This window comes from Dermacentor andersoni, chromosome 7 (assembly GCF_023375885.2).
Source record: "Dermacentor andersoni chromosome 7, qqDerAnde1_hic_scaffold, whole genome shotgun sequence".
Lineage (NCBI taxonomy): Eukaryota > Metazoa > Arthropoda > Arachnida > Ixodida > Ixodidae > Dermacentor > Dermacentor andersoni.
Window position 1 is genome coordinate 173,359,953 of NC_092820.1, and position 15,273 is coordinate 173,375,225.

At 48.9% G+C, this 15,273-nt stretch overlaps 1 protein-coding gene across 3 annotated transcripts in view; it reads left to right on the top strand.

The window, feature by feature from the left end:
• trh (PAS domain-containing protein trachealess) overlaps nucleotides 1-15,273 on the top strand; it is a 464,837-nt gene that overhangs the window by 226,653 nt on the left and 222,911 nt on the right. The window contains exon 1 of one of the 3 annotated variants that reach the window (XM_050180193.3): nucleotides 10,531-12,320. The exons of the other annotated variants lie outside the window; for them this stretch is intronic. The gene's annotated coding sequence lies outside the window, so the exon portion shown is untranslated. Of the gene's footprint in view, nucleotides 1-10,530; nucleotides 12,321-15,273 lie in introns of those variants that run through there. 3 annotated transcript variants of the gene reach the window in all.

The window sequence follows — 15,273 nt, forward strand, 5'->3', positions numbered from 1 at the left end:
GCCCTGCGACCCGTGACGTCACCACGACCTCACCGGCACTGCGATATTGGCACTAAATTCAAGAAGGTTGTTTTCTTCTTTCAGACTAATTATAAACTTTCATTCCTAAAAAAAACATTAGACAACGAAAGAAAAGGAAGAACGAGTAAACTGAGATTTGCCAAAAACTTGTTCTAAACTTAAGTGATTTAGTGTTTCGCTTTCAGAGTTCGTATAACTTATTTCATTCGTGTTCACCGTGCTCGAGGTTCAAGATTGACTAAGCATTGTAAAGAGCTTGTGCAGACATGTATGTGGCGCACATTAATGTGCACTCGCGCGTGAGCACCGATTTAGGCGTTGGTATACGAAGAGCAAGGAAAACGGAGGAAACGAATGCAGTATGCCGCGGGTGCATACTCATACGTGAGCAAAGGGCACACATATACGCATGAAAGCGCCGCTGCGGACGGCATCCTCTTGCACGTCTACTACGCGTCTGTTCGCGTGGCGACCACTCGGCGTACAAGACGAAGGATCCACAGAGCAGACTGAGACCGCATTTGCATGTCTTTTGTATATACACGAACTCTGCGTCCGCTGCTTATACGGCACCTCTTTTTTTTTTTCCCCTTATCCCGTTCGCAATCCTCCGCGAGTTTCTCGCTTCTCAGAAAGGAGCATTCGCGTACTCCATATTCGCACAGACGCACACATCACGCGCGTGTAAGAAGCGCACCCACGGAGGACGGTCTGGTCTGGGGCGAGGCAGCCAGGATATCTCTTCCCCCCAGCGTGCTTTATGAAGCCCGTTCCTTCGTCGCATAGCCGTGTCCTTTTCTTGCATTTGCCCCGAATGCTCTCGTGCTCATAGTGCCGTGCCTTCATCGAGAACACGGCGTTACAGTTGATTCCGTGCGCGAGTAATCCATCTGTGCGTCGTGTGTGCGTGCGTGTGCGTGCGTGCTTGGTATATGGAAATCAGGCGTGCTCTCTCGCTGGCGTTCGAGCTGCGGCCCATTAGGGTGGAAAGCGCCGCTCACCCGCCGCCTCGGCGCAGTGATACCCTCTCGACGACGAGCGCGCGAGCGAGCGTGCCCTGTTGTGCAGCGGACGGTATATATTATAATGACCGCGCTTGCTCACAAAGGTAGCGTCCGCTGCTGTTTGCGCTTGCGATGTGCCTCGAGAGCCGCCGTGATTTCATTTAGACGCAGTGCGGGTGCGCGCGAGCATAGGCTTGGCTGTGGATTAGGCTCGAGAAGCGGCTTGCGGCTCAGATTCAAAAGGGAGGCGAAGGAGGGGGAGGATGCAGGGGAGGAGGCGCACAACAACGCTGTTCTTTCGCCGACAGCGTGGGCGGCCGACGGTGGATCCGGATATGCAAATTGGGGAGCGGCGTCGCCGGCGCCCACAGCTAATTGGGCCGGCACGCCCGAAGAGAAAACACAATAATAATAATAAAAAAAGATCTGCACTAGGCATTATAGCGCGCGCGCCCCGTACGCTCTCTTCGTTTATATAGTGCACTGCCTCGAAGCGCAAGCTCGCACGAGCTCTGCCGTACGGCGCAGGCGTGCGATTGCTTCTGACTACTAGACCCGGGACGACAAATGCCGCTCGGGTGCGTGTTTGTTGGCCCTGCGCGCACTTTTGTATGTTAACTAGCCGGTAGAGCGCGCCCGCGTTAGCGATGCCCTCGAGAACGTGCCGAACGCCGCACCTCCTGTTTTTAGGTATACGGGTAGACGCATAAGGGTTTATAAGATAAGTGAAGCAGGCAATCACTGCAAATGAAGCAGACGGTGTACGGCTTTCGAGATCATACACGATATGTGCGTGCGCTGTAATGAAACAGACGACGCGGATATGACAGCTTCGTGTAACAATCAGGATAGATTAGAGAAGTATACGATGTGTGGCTCAGTTCGAGATCGTGTGTGCGATGTGTGCGTGCGTTAATTGAAAGAGACGATGCGGTTTTTTTTTCTGTTTTCCTTTTGTCTAGCGCTTGCGTTGGCAATGAGCTGCGCGGGCACTCTGCAGGCTCAATGTGTTCAGAGGGATTGCGCCGAGTACGCGAATTACGTCCCGGGAAAAGAGCGGCGCACCTCCAGCACGCGACTGCTCCTCTTGCTTACGTTGGAGACACGCGTACCACGGCACAGCACCCCGACACTCTCAAATGCGTAAGCATTTCTGTGCCTACCCAATGAGGAGGCTCGTCCGTCCGTCCGTCAAATAAGACGACCGCTTTCAAGATAGGGCACTCAGCAGCGAGCGAATTCACCTTCATGCTGCCTCTCGCTTCAACGCTAACTAAGCGGCGAGAACACAGCGCGCACGAAGCTATCAGCACTCTGCGTACTCGGTCCCCATCGCAGATCGCTTCCAATATAGGGCGTGCGAGGCCGCCCCATACGCAGCCGCCGATGGAATACGGATGATCATTGTTTATAATGGTTCGACGCGGATGGACAATTAAGGCAATGAGCGATAACAGCTTATAATGGTCGGAACGTCATCAGCGCGCCTGGCGCCGCCACCTGCAGCAGTTTGCTCGCGTCATCAATTCACCTTGTCCCCAACAGTTCGTGTCGCCGCAGCGCTGTCGTTTATATTGGTCGCATCAAGTTTTATAACATTGATAATGACACCGGGCTGCGGGGAGATGAATGAGCGAGTGGCACAATGTTTACACATACTTAGACAACTCTCATGAGGAGTTTCTGCAAGAATTCTTTTTTTCACCGTTCTTCTTGCTCTGAGAGTGCGAACTGAATTCGTCACGTGCCGCAATTTGTTAGATCTATTGGTCATACGCAACATTTCTCTTTACCTTCTAGAGACGCGCAAATATTCAAAATATAGAGTACGAATTTATTCGATTCTAGTACATTATATTCGACAGTTTCGGATATTCATTTCTAACTGAAAATACGAACTGACTGCTATTAAAGTCTACAGGCCCACAGAGAGGAAGGACTTTGAGAGGCTGCTTGAACTATATCCCTTCTCAAGGCTATACTCCACACTGTGGATAAGCATTCCTGCAAACGCTGCTTGCACAAGCTTCAGGAAGCATTGTTGCTACCCAGGGACACAAGTCCGCGAGCCAAGGTGTGTAGTAGTAAATTATTTTTGCAGCGTATCTTGCAGTAATTTATTCATATATGTTTTTCTCACATTGGGTTAGCTGCGAATATTTGTGTGAAATATTATCTGTCGGATTTTTTTTTTGTTTTCTTGAAAATGGTCATCATGATTGCTCGACTAAAGTTATACGTTCAGTGAAATTTACTCTTTGGTTGCCTCTAGACATTTAAATCTTATTCCCTAGAGGGTTATTGCCAGGAGGCCTCAGTATTGCGTCATCAATCGTAACACCATCATTGCAAAAGAAGCATTAGAAGTAAACATGGGAAATCAAAAGTACCATTGAGCTACACGGTGATCATTTTTAAGTTTTATGGAATTTTAAAAAAATCGCCTGTTGCAAATGAAATAATTCTGGTCCTTGAACTGCACCATAACGAAAGGCGGAAATTACTTTCGCGATAAATCCAAACACATGTACAACTAATTAACAAAAATTTACTAATTATCATTTCAATTAATTACTTTACGGCACGTATTGAAATTTACGAGTTGTATCCGGTGAGTTTGGGAGGCATACTCGCTTAGAATGAATTTCCAGAATGACGCCAGTTTGGAGATATATGCGGCATCAAACTTGCCATAAAAATGCTCTGTTATTCCACTTAATTTTTAACAAAACGCTCATTTATGCATTAAAGCACTAAAAACTGGAGCGCCCATGTATTTCGTTTCACACTTTGGGAAATAATATCAGGAAACTGGTGTCACCCTTGAAATTTCAAGTGGATATGTCTTGCAAGCTCAGCGGCTACAATTCGCAAATTGCAATATGAGCTGTAAAGGAAGTTGAGAAGAAGACGAGCTGCGCAGTATTGTGTCTAAATTTGTTCCATAGATGAAAGATGACGACACGCTAAAGCTCGTCAGAAGCCTCATAGTCAGCAGGGTAATCTACTCGCTGCCATACCACCCCATGATCAAGAGCGAAACGGAACAAGCAGAGACAATCCTGCGGAAGGCCTGCAAGACGGCACTTCACCTACCAAGAAACACACCGAATGACAAGCTGCTACAGCTAGGGATTAGCGACACTTTCGCCGAACTGGCAGAAGCACAGCTTGGAACACAGTTTCACCGACTCAGAGACATGGCTACGGGAAGAGCGCTCCTGACAAGGTTAGGTCGCGACCCAAGGAGGCATCTCGATCAATCCGCCGATATACCCGAGGAGATCCGTAAGACCCTGCAGGTCAATCCCATTCCGAAAAACATGGATCCAAATCTCCACGCGGCCAGAAGGCAGGCGCGGGCAGACTATGTGGAAAGGCATTTAGCCAAGCTAGAAAACACGGTTTTCACGGATGCAACACTGTATCCATGGAATAGGCACACAACTTACATTAAGGCGGCTTCGGTAGTGGTTGACAACGCAGGCAAGCTAATCACCTGTGCAACTACACGTAGCGACAGGATAGTGGAAGCGGAGGAAGTCGCTGTTGCGCAGGCAGCGGCTGAGGGCTGTCGAAAAGACAAATCAATGGTCATTTTAACGGATTCAAAAGAGACATGCAGGAACTACACAAAGGGTAGAATCTGCAGGGCTGCCTTAGCTATCTTCCGCAAGGCAGAACACCTCAGACACACCGCAACCCACAAACTCATCTGGATTCCGGCACACACGGGGATAGAAGGAAATGAAAGGGCAGACAGCTTGGCTCGCGAGATCACGTACCGAGTCGAGCGGCCACACGCCCTGGGACAGCACTTCACCGTGGAGATCGGCTATTCAGAGTTACTGAATTACCACAGAGGCAATAGAATTATAATTACTCCCCGCCACACAAAGCCTTAACACAGCAAGAAGCAGCTAGTTGGCGGAGGCTGCAAACGGGAACCTTCTCTAACTTACATATACTAAGCAAGATGTATCCTACACAATTTAGGAACACTTGCCCGTGGTGCGGGGCAACCCCCACGCTTTGCCATATAACCTGGGAGTGTAAACGTAACTACACATTCCGCCAACACAAAACCCCGAGTGCGGAGCAGTGGGAGAGCCGGCTCACCAGCTGCGAGCTCGCCGCCCGAAGGGCAATGGTGCAGCACGCAAGCGAAGCAGCGCGGCTCAGTGGAGCCCTGGACTAGGGGCCCAACCCTGCTAAGAAGGTCAAGCGTCTGCAGCGATGAAGACGAAGACCGAACGCTAAACCCTTAATGGACCAAATAGTTTTCTCTCTCTCTCTCTCTCCATAGAAACTGAATTGCGAATTATACTGCTACTTCCGCCATGTCCTTGACCACAATATGGCACGATTACAAAAATCTAAAATTCTTTGTTAGCAAACACTTCAAGAGGTGTCGGAAGTTAGGAATGGATGAGTTCAACATGATACATCGAAGGATGACAGTTTATAATGCACTTGGAACACGTTCAATTCGTTATATATGCAAGCCAGATTTTCATATACGAGGACCGGTTTGCGTTAGGCGCTCTCCAACGATGAAGGACTTCGAGCCGATTGTTCGGTGCCCTAGTCGGTTAACTGATTTGGTGGAATGACGTATTGTTGGCATGGCGCCGGCATGCCACAGTCTTATGAAACCGCCACATAAAACAAGGACCACTTGTGGGGATTCGGTGCATGTTGTGTGACGGGAGCGGACAGCGCCAGCGATATCGATTGTGCCCCACGGCAGAAGCGGAAGATCAGTTTAGCGCCAATTACAGGAACAAAAGTATGAACTTCAAATTTTAAGATAGTACAACCTGAAAATTGATAATAACGATTAATATTTATTTAATATTAGTTCTAAATTACAGACCGCCCGATTCATGGCCGATCCGCTGTAGTGGGTTGAGTCATATCTGTAGGCACCAAACCAAACCAAACCAGGAACCTGCAAGGGGAGAGCGCTGTGTGTGTCCCTATGTGTCTTCTTTTGTCCCATCTTTTAACCGCGCTACCGTACTCCCCTTGAAGATGCATTACCAACAAGCCCACATTGCAACCCTCGTGAACCAGGAACCTGCCATACAGTGTATACAAGGTGTCTTTCTTTTTTTTTTTTAGCTGCACCAAATCTTTAAAATTAGAAAAATATAAATCATGGTAACGTTATGTTTACCATTCGGGTATACCAATAGGCAGCCTCTAGATAAAGAGGAATTACCGCTATTATACCTGCGTAATTAGCGAAGAGGTGGTAATTAACTTTCTAATGATCAACAATAGGTGGCTACAGCGAATGAGTACTTTGGGGCCCGTCCTCTGCACTACCTATCCCAACAATCAAATTTTGAATAGCGCTGTTCATGTGGCAGCTACGCGAACAATTTGTTCCACTTGGCGGGCTCCTTGAAACTGAAATTGGCTGTAAAAAGAGCGCCTGTGACGTCGATGTCGCCCCCCCCCCCCCCCCCGCCTTTCGTCACGTCTCCGAGGTTGCCGCCAGTGCGGCCCGCGAGCAGCTTGCGTTATCTGTTTGCACTCTGCGGCGTTGGCCTAGCGTTTCAATTCCGGCGGTCCGCCAAATTTAATTCGTCATTCCTTTGGGCCGCTGAAACGGCATTTCGTCGGTGTAAGTGGACACATGGCGTCTAACAGAATGACGAAGTAAATTTGGCGGACTGCCGGCATCGAAACGCTAGGCCAACTCCGCAGACAGCAAGGAGATAACGCAAGCTCCTCCAGGGGCCGGAATGGGGTGACTTCGGAGACGTGACGAAAGGCGGGGGCGGGGTGGGGGGCGGCGACATAGACGACGCAAACACTTTTTTTCTCAGCCAGTTTCGGTTTCAAGGAGCCTGCCAAGGTGAACTAATTGTTCGCGTAGCTCCCACATGAAATCCGTTATTCAAAATTTGATCGTTGGGATAGGTAGTGTCGAGGACGAGCCTCGAGTACTCATTTGCTGTAGCCACTTATTATTGATAATTAGAAGGTTAATTACCATAACCTCGCTAATTAAGCACGTAAATTCGGCCATTGCTCTGTATTTGGAGGCCGCAAATCTGTACACTCGAATGGTAAACATAACATTAACGTGATTTATATTTTTCCAATTTTAAAAATTTGGTGCAGCTAAAAAGAAAAACCTGTACACTGGTGGCCAGCACATCTAGACCGCGACTTGTCCCCGCACCACGATTTGTTTACGCACTTCGCTTGATTTGTGTAAAAAAAAAGAATAGCAAAGAAAAAGTAAACATATGGCGACATGATATTTACTGCCATTTTGGTTGTGAGCAGTAGCGCATATGACTGGACAAAAAAATAATAAAAAACATCTTTGGTCTCTGCCAGCAAAGGATACCATGCAGCTGATACCCTATTTATTCTTGTATTTTTTTTCATTTTCATACTTTCAATCGCCTGAAGGCTGGGGAGCGGTCGGTCATTAATGCCTTTCTTTTTTATAGCGCAGCTCTTAGGCGCTCGTTCCTGCGGCGAGCGTCGGTGTTGTTCCCCGTAACCGAGCAAACGAGCACAAGGAAAGATGATAGCGAACGCGGAGAGCAGAGGGGGGGGGGGGGGGGGGTACGTGAAAGACGGCGATAGCGGAGCGCGCGAGGAGGAAAGCGGAGGAGGAGGGCGTGGCGAAAGCGTGATAAGAAAAGCACAGTGCCACGAAAGACTGGCTTTGCGGTGACGATGGCTACGAGATGATGTCAGAGTAGCGCGCGTCGCTTGTATAGAAACAAAGCGCTGCATGAGCAGAGTGTCTGTCTGCGGCGGCTGCTGTGAATCGCGCCCACGCGTTACCCACACGCTGTCTCTCGCGGCTTCCCGATTAGCGAGGCAGTCGCGCCAACATGTCGCACGAGACAGATTGTCCGCGCCATCCGAAATATCGCAAAATGAAAACACCTATAGAGCTGCGCTCAAATTTCGCATTAGGGACTATCATAATCGTCAAAATACTTTGATTCATAAATCAAAATATTTTTTTTTACACCGCCTGTTATGCGGCGTCGCGTGGCATATGACCGAGTGATGGCGCCACAAGGCGTGCGAACGTGAATTCTGGTATCGTGAGCCGAGCAAGGCCTCTGAGTCGCTCGAATCTCCGGTGTCGACTGTTTCCGGCGGGCCAGCGCTGGTATATAGGTGAGTTTCCGCAGACCGATGAAGCGGTTGTACGAGCTGGAAAGGGGGAGCGTGAGAGAGAGGGAGGTAAAAGATGACCAGGAAAAAGAGAAAGCCCCGTTTGTCACCCTACATATACGGAGGGGAGAAATCTAAGACGTAAGAAAGGGAAATAGACAAGTTCAAAGAAACATAAATCGGCGCGCCAAAACCTGAGGCGGCACTCATCACTTTGACCAGCTTACCTCAAAGGCCCATAGACCACCGGAAGCATAATAGCACTGGCTGCCTTTAGACCCGACTTCTGTTGTGGCCACTGCACATTTTATAGTATTAAGATTTGATAACGCAAGTCTGTCCACTTCCTGCGGTGGTGAAACGCCGCAAACGGCTTTATGGTCCTTACATGGCGACGTAGTCCGGCCTTTTTAGTTCTCTCAGAAAACGTGCTATCGCTTTCGACGACGCGCCTGTTTTCCTGATTTGCAAGTGGGGTTCTCTGCATTGTGAATTTGCCCACTTATAATGGCGGCACCGATCATGGTTCAAATGAAGATGAATGGATCTGTACATACTTGCGCTAGTCTCTTGTGCATGGCTTCACCACGAGAACCACTACTACATTTTTGATGTCATAGGACAAGCAGACTGTGCACATTCACGTTCGTTTCAGGAATGACTACTCAATCATTAGGCAGACAAACTGCCTTGCGGGAAAGCTAGCTACTTTTCCTCATGCGGTAGTGTGCTTCACCACATTGCACATTTGCCTTGCAAATGGCATGCAGCGACTGTAATGGTGCGAAAGAAGACAAGAAACTAGCAGCGCGTGCTCGGGCTTGTCTGTGGCACACGGTTTCGTCACGACAATCAGGTCTACATTTTCTGCGTCGTAAGATAAGCAAATCAAACTGTGTCTGTATAGGCACTGGTTGCGAAAAATAAAAGTGACTGCGACACCATTAGTTTGACGAGCTGCTTCACGGGAAAGCTAGTTAATTATAAAGATTATGCGTTATGAAAGGGTTCCCGTCTGACTTACTGTCGAAGCGGGCGTAGGTGCGCCGAAACTTTGTATGAACCAGAATCTACTGCAATATATGCCACCTCTGTTCAAAGTTTAACAAGAAGTGAACCGGTGCACGTTTAGACAGGAATGACATTTTAACTGCATTCTCAAATGGCACAACTTACTATACGCGTGCCTGTTTATTTAAGCCAATGCCACTATATCATGTTGTATGTAATTTGGCACCAAGAAATAAGATTTCGCATGCCCTCACAAGCTTCAAAGAAGGCAAGCAAGTAAGGTGCACTGAATTCACCTTGGTGTCGATCCGCTAAGAGTTATATACGCACCTCATAGACAGCAGCGACACTAGCCCAGATTGTGAACACTCTCATGTGCCAGAAACAGCTGCTCACATATTATGTATTTGTCCCGCACACGCGCAATTACCACAGAAACTGGTATCTTGCATCGCACACGTCGATAAGGGGACGAGTTTCGTTTGGGTCCTTGGCCTGATGTAAGCAGTGGCGCCTTGATCGCAGGTGAAGCTATAGCCTTTCTACAAGCGACTGGACTACACGCACGGCTTTAGAGTTGCCACAACGTTATCGACTTGTATATACGAACCTTCTTCTTCCATCATCATCATCATCATCATCATATCATTCCTTTTCCCCTATGTCCCAATGTAGAGTATCAGGCAAGAACAAGCTATAGCTGAGGCCGACCTCTCAGCCTTCCTGTAAATAATTTTGTTTCTCTCTGATTTGGGCGGCGTTTCTAGGCAAGCCCGTTCCTTAGGCGAGCGTCGGCGTCTCTCGAAGTCCTCGGTGTAACCGAGCGAACGTGCACACCGAAGGATCAGAGCGAATTAGCGCGGAGCGCAGCGGGAATGAAACACGGTGATAGCGAAGAGAGCGCGAGGAGGAAAGCGGAGGAGGGGGGTATAGCGAAAGCATGAGAAGAAAAGCGTAATGCCGCGCAAGACCGGCTCTGCGGCGACGATGGCGCAAGAATAGCGCGCGTCGTCTGTTCACCGATGACGCCACCGATACCATGTAGTCCTATTTTTTTAACTGCACAATATTTTTTAAAAAATTGCCTGTGGCAGATAGCATAATTCTGATCCTTGATCTAAATTACTTGATCAGGCGGCCATTACGTCTAGGAGAAATCAAAATACATAATTAAATAATTATCGTAATTACGTTAATTGAGTTTGAATTATTAACAATATGGCCACTATTTCAATCGACGAATTGCAGCCGGTGAGTTCGCGAAGCATATGCACTTGGAACGAATTCTCAGGACTGCCCCAGTTTCGAGATATTAATTTTCAAGGTGTCAGACGAACTGAAAACGCTGTTTTATTCATTGAAGCACAAAGGTAACTGGAACGCCAATGCATTTCGTTTGACACTTTGAAAATTATTAAATATTTCGAAACTGGTGCAATCAAGAAAATTCGTTCTAATACGCCTTGCGAACTCACCGGATATAATTCGTAGATTGAAATAGAGGCCGTAAGTTTATAATTAAGTTAATTCAGGTAATCCTAGTAATTTAGAATTAAGTATTTTGATTTCTCGTAGAAGTAAGGGCCGCCTGATCGAGTACTTCAGGTCCAGGATTAAAACTGTGCTATCTGCCACAGGCAATGTTTTTTTTTTAATTTTGTGCAGCTAAAAAAAAAACCTGTACATGGTTATCGGTGCTGTCATCGGTGAACAGACGACGCGCGCTATTCTGGCGCCATCTCGGAGCCATCGTCGCCGCAGTACCGGTCTTGCGCGGCATTACGCTTTTCTTCTCATGCTTTCGCCATACGCCCCTCATCCGCAATTTAAAAAAAAAAATGGTGCAGCCGAAAAAGGCGCCCCGTATATGTAAACAAAGCACTGCATGAACGGATGTTTCTGCGGCGGCTGCTGTGAATCGCGCCCACGCGTCGCCCGCGAGTCACCCACGGGCTGCCTCTCGCGATCTCTCGATTAGCGAGGCAGTCGCACCATACTTCGCTCTGTTTGCAACGTGCCGCACAAAACAGTTTGTCCGCGCCAGCCAATATATCGCGAAATGAAAACTCCTATAAAGTTGAGCTCAAATATCGCATTAGGTAGTACCGTAATCGTTGGTGAATTCTCCCCCTCCCTTTCTATCTAGGATTTGAGCATAGGGGATCTATGAAATGTATCGGGCAAGTGAAAGCACCCAGAAACCCACCATAGAACTCGTTTTGTGGGCAATAAAGACATTCATTCATTCATTCATTAGTTCACTCATTCATCATTCAATTGCCGTTATCGTGGCGGGTACGTGAGTATTATACTGCACAGAATGATGGCAGGTAAGCGCTCCGGCGCGATTATCTGCCGCAAGCAATGATAACTTTTCGCACTACGATGAACGGAACTACCTCTTTACAATGACCCTTACTACTAACCGCTACGCCAAAGGGTGTGGAAGGCACTCTCATTTCGGCAGCGCTGGAGCCTAAAAAAAAAAAGAAGAAGAAGAAGGTGGTGCGTGGATAAAACGTTAGTCAGCGCCACGAAAACTATAATGGTGAAGTTCCAACTTTTGTCGATGCGAGCCGGGAGCAGACGTACAGCGGCTATGATGGTCTCCCCACATCTCGTCTCGCGCGAGATCTTGCCGACAGGCGTGCAGCCTGCGAACAACCTGCACAGCCGAACAGCCAGGACACCGTTGGCGCTCCGTCGACTCCGTTGTCGTAGCTCCGTGGCACGGTGCTTCATCGCCGAGGCAGCGCGTGCGAATTTTCCCCATCGCGAGCGTTCTCTCCCTTCGCGTGCGTTGGTTGCACTCGCGTGAATCGTCCTTGCGTCGTCTGCTCGGCGGTGGTCGACGAAGGCGAGCAACCTGCACGCCCCTCCCATGCGGAGCACCGAAAGGAGGAAGAGGAGGAGGACGCTCCTGTCGCGCCTTCATCTTTCCACGCCCACCACGGCGGGCGGCCTCCCTGAGGTGGAGCCACCGGCGCAGGCGCACGAGCGGCCGCTCTCTCCTCGCACTCCGGCGTGCCAGGCCACTACGTCACCGCTCCCATGAGCAGCGGCGCGCAACAACTATGGCGGATTCCATCGGCGGCCCCGTCGCCGCTCGCCGAGCACTCTGACGAGGTAAACCACCCCACCTCCCTGTCTCTCGCTTCCTCTGCACTGCTTCTTTTGTGCTTGCGCTTCCGCGGAGGTTATGCAACAACCGCCGCGCGACCCGGGGCCCTAGCCCCACCTCGCATTTTCTCGCGTGCTCCTCTCGCGCATGCGCGAGCGCTGCTCCTGCTGCTGCGGTGGCAACACGTGTCCGCCGCTTTCCCGTCGTCGACGGCCGTGTTTTTCTTCGGCGTGCGCGTAGAAGGGGCTCGCGGAAAACACGTTATTCTGCTGCGGCCAAAGAAAACTTCCAACACCGCCTCTGGCTGGCTGCCTTGTGTGCGCTTGAGTCAGTGCTGGCTGTTGTGCTGATACATTAGCATCCGCGCAGAACGACTCTCGCCGTAAACTTGCATGGATGTCCGATGTCGACGGCTTTGGTGGCTTGTTCGGCCGTCGCATGTCCCACGGCCTCCTCAGGACGTTCGAAAAGCGTTGACGGCTGTCTTCTTCTCCATCGACGGAAGGTGTCCGCGAAGTAGCTTACTTTCCCGATGCGCACCTCGACGTGGTCCAACTCCGAAAGATGGGCCAGTGAGCCAGTTTTTGACGTTCGACCAAGTTGCGGAGAGAGGTTCGATCGTTGGAGGGGGAAAGGAGGTTCGTCTGCACGACCCTCTAGGCGCGTGCTTGGGATGATCACGTTTCGTTGCTTCTCGTCGTCCCATTGATTGCCGAGCGAGCAGAAGCTCACCTCGGTGGCTCACGTGCGCATCATCCGCGGGCGCTCCTCCCTTTTCTGCTTTGTAATTATTTGATCGCCCCCCTCGATAAGCGCGCCGCTACGGCGTGACTGGCGAGGTTGCGAACGCCTTGTGCGTGTGCTGCCTTCCCGCCTTGCGGAGCTTCTGTGTGACGCCTTCGAGAACAGCCTGATAGCCCTTCTTGTTCAGATGCACGGCGAGCGAGCGATTGTGTTTGTGTGTGTTTGTGTGTGTGTGACGTACCGAATCATACCCCCTGAAATTCCTTGGTGTCTGATTGGTAATGGGCAGTAACACCTTACCTATTGTCAGCCGAGCCGCGTAATAGCTGTAACTATGCAGGCTTTGCAACGTATTGGGCCAGATCACACAAAGCTTTTCGTTAAGAGCTTCTTTTTTGTGATTGGGCTGGTAGCCACCTTTAATATAATGTTGTCTATGACGATTTGTCAGTATTTATTCTTTAGGGCTTTGTAACGCATGTGATATCATTTGTGAATGTGCATCGGCCGAGTTCTTTGTTTGCTCAAAGCGTCTATGCGACTACTCATATTACATCCATCGGCAGTCCAAGTTCTTGAAAGTTGCAAGTATGCGACATTGGATTGAATCCAATACAGCTTTTTTTTTTTTGTATTATGCTATATGTAAGCACGCATCAAAATGCCATCAGCGATAATGCGATAGCGAGCCGGCTGACGATCCGCTTGACAAACAAACCTGGCGTGGGTCGCTTAATCGTAATCTAATTTATTTCTTGCGATAATACTTGCGTGATAACAGTGGAAATGGTGGGTCCAACAAGAGAGTCAGACTATACTTGAAGCTTCTTAAGTATTCGCGCCGTTTATTGCTTTCGTTTATCTACGGCGAGATATTTCTCTGTTTAGCGTTTAATAAGCGTACGTGGCTAGGCCACGATCAGGACATCCTATTAGAACAAGTTAGTCACCGCTAGCTTGGACCTGTTTGTTAGTTTCCATTGTACAGGGGCACGCTTTGATATCTTCTCCCGGCCCGGAGGAATTTGCACACACAAAGGCAGCTTAGTAGCTAGAGGAATGACAGTCGCAGAACGGTACTAATCGTTTCATGCTGATGAGTAACATTCACTTTAGAACATGCAGTGATGAATGACTCATTGGATTGATTCAAACAATGCTGAGGCTACGAGAGACACAATAGTTAAGGGCCCCAGATTGATTTTGACCATGACGTGAACGGAAATCTAAGAAAATGAGCAATATTGCATTTGACCCCCATAGGATTGCGGCCTCGAATCGAACCAGCGACCTCCTGCTCAGAATCAGAATGTCTTCTCCGCGGAGCTACTACTGCGGTTGAACATGCATTGGAAGAATATTTGTAAGAAGAGAAATGACTGTGTAAGCTCGATGCGAGCACACAAACTCTGATGTCGTGACCCGGCTGTATATGAAATGACATGACCCGGCTATCGTCATTTCTTCTCTCATTTCTTACTGACTTCGTCCACTTAATAATTGTTTTAATAACATACTGCGGGCTCTGCACTGTCGGGCTCGGCAAAATACAATTTCAGTGGGAGGCGTATTAATATTGTACGCGTACTTGTATGGCTGTGATTTTGGCGACGTCTGGTGATGCCGTGATCCACCATATGACACGCTAGAAAAGTTCTTCAAAAATTTTTTTTTTTTAAAGAAATATCACCGCCCCTTCCACTTCTTGAAGATGGCCGAACAACGAAGCTCTGTTAGTTACACCGAGTGCTACACCATGCAAGTCAAGCTTCGCAAGCAGTCTATATTGTAAATCATTTGTTTCACCATTCTTTCACCTCACTTTCACTTTTGCGGTAGGCAGCTTCTTCCTCAGGAGTACGCACTACTCGTGGCCATCACATAGTTCTAAATATATGTAATGTGCGGATCGAGCCACTAATCCATGGCTCCGTATATTGGGCACAAGGCCAACCATTGGAGATGCCGACGCTGCAATCGTTTCGATGATTAGTTGGATTGGTTTGACGATTGACGTGGCTGCCGGCACTTCTTGCGCCCCTGTTGTAGTGTTTCAATCGCTGAGCGCTGTTCGTTCGCCGCAAACCGCCAGTGTACCATTTGTTTCTTTCGCGGCAGGGTGGAACCAATCGTCGATAAATTCGTTGCCGATGTGGCTCAATCGCCGAAATAGCATCGTGTGACAACCGTATATATAGGATTCGTGTATAACAT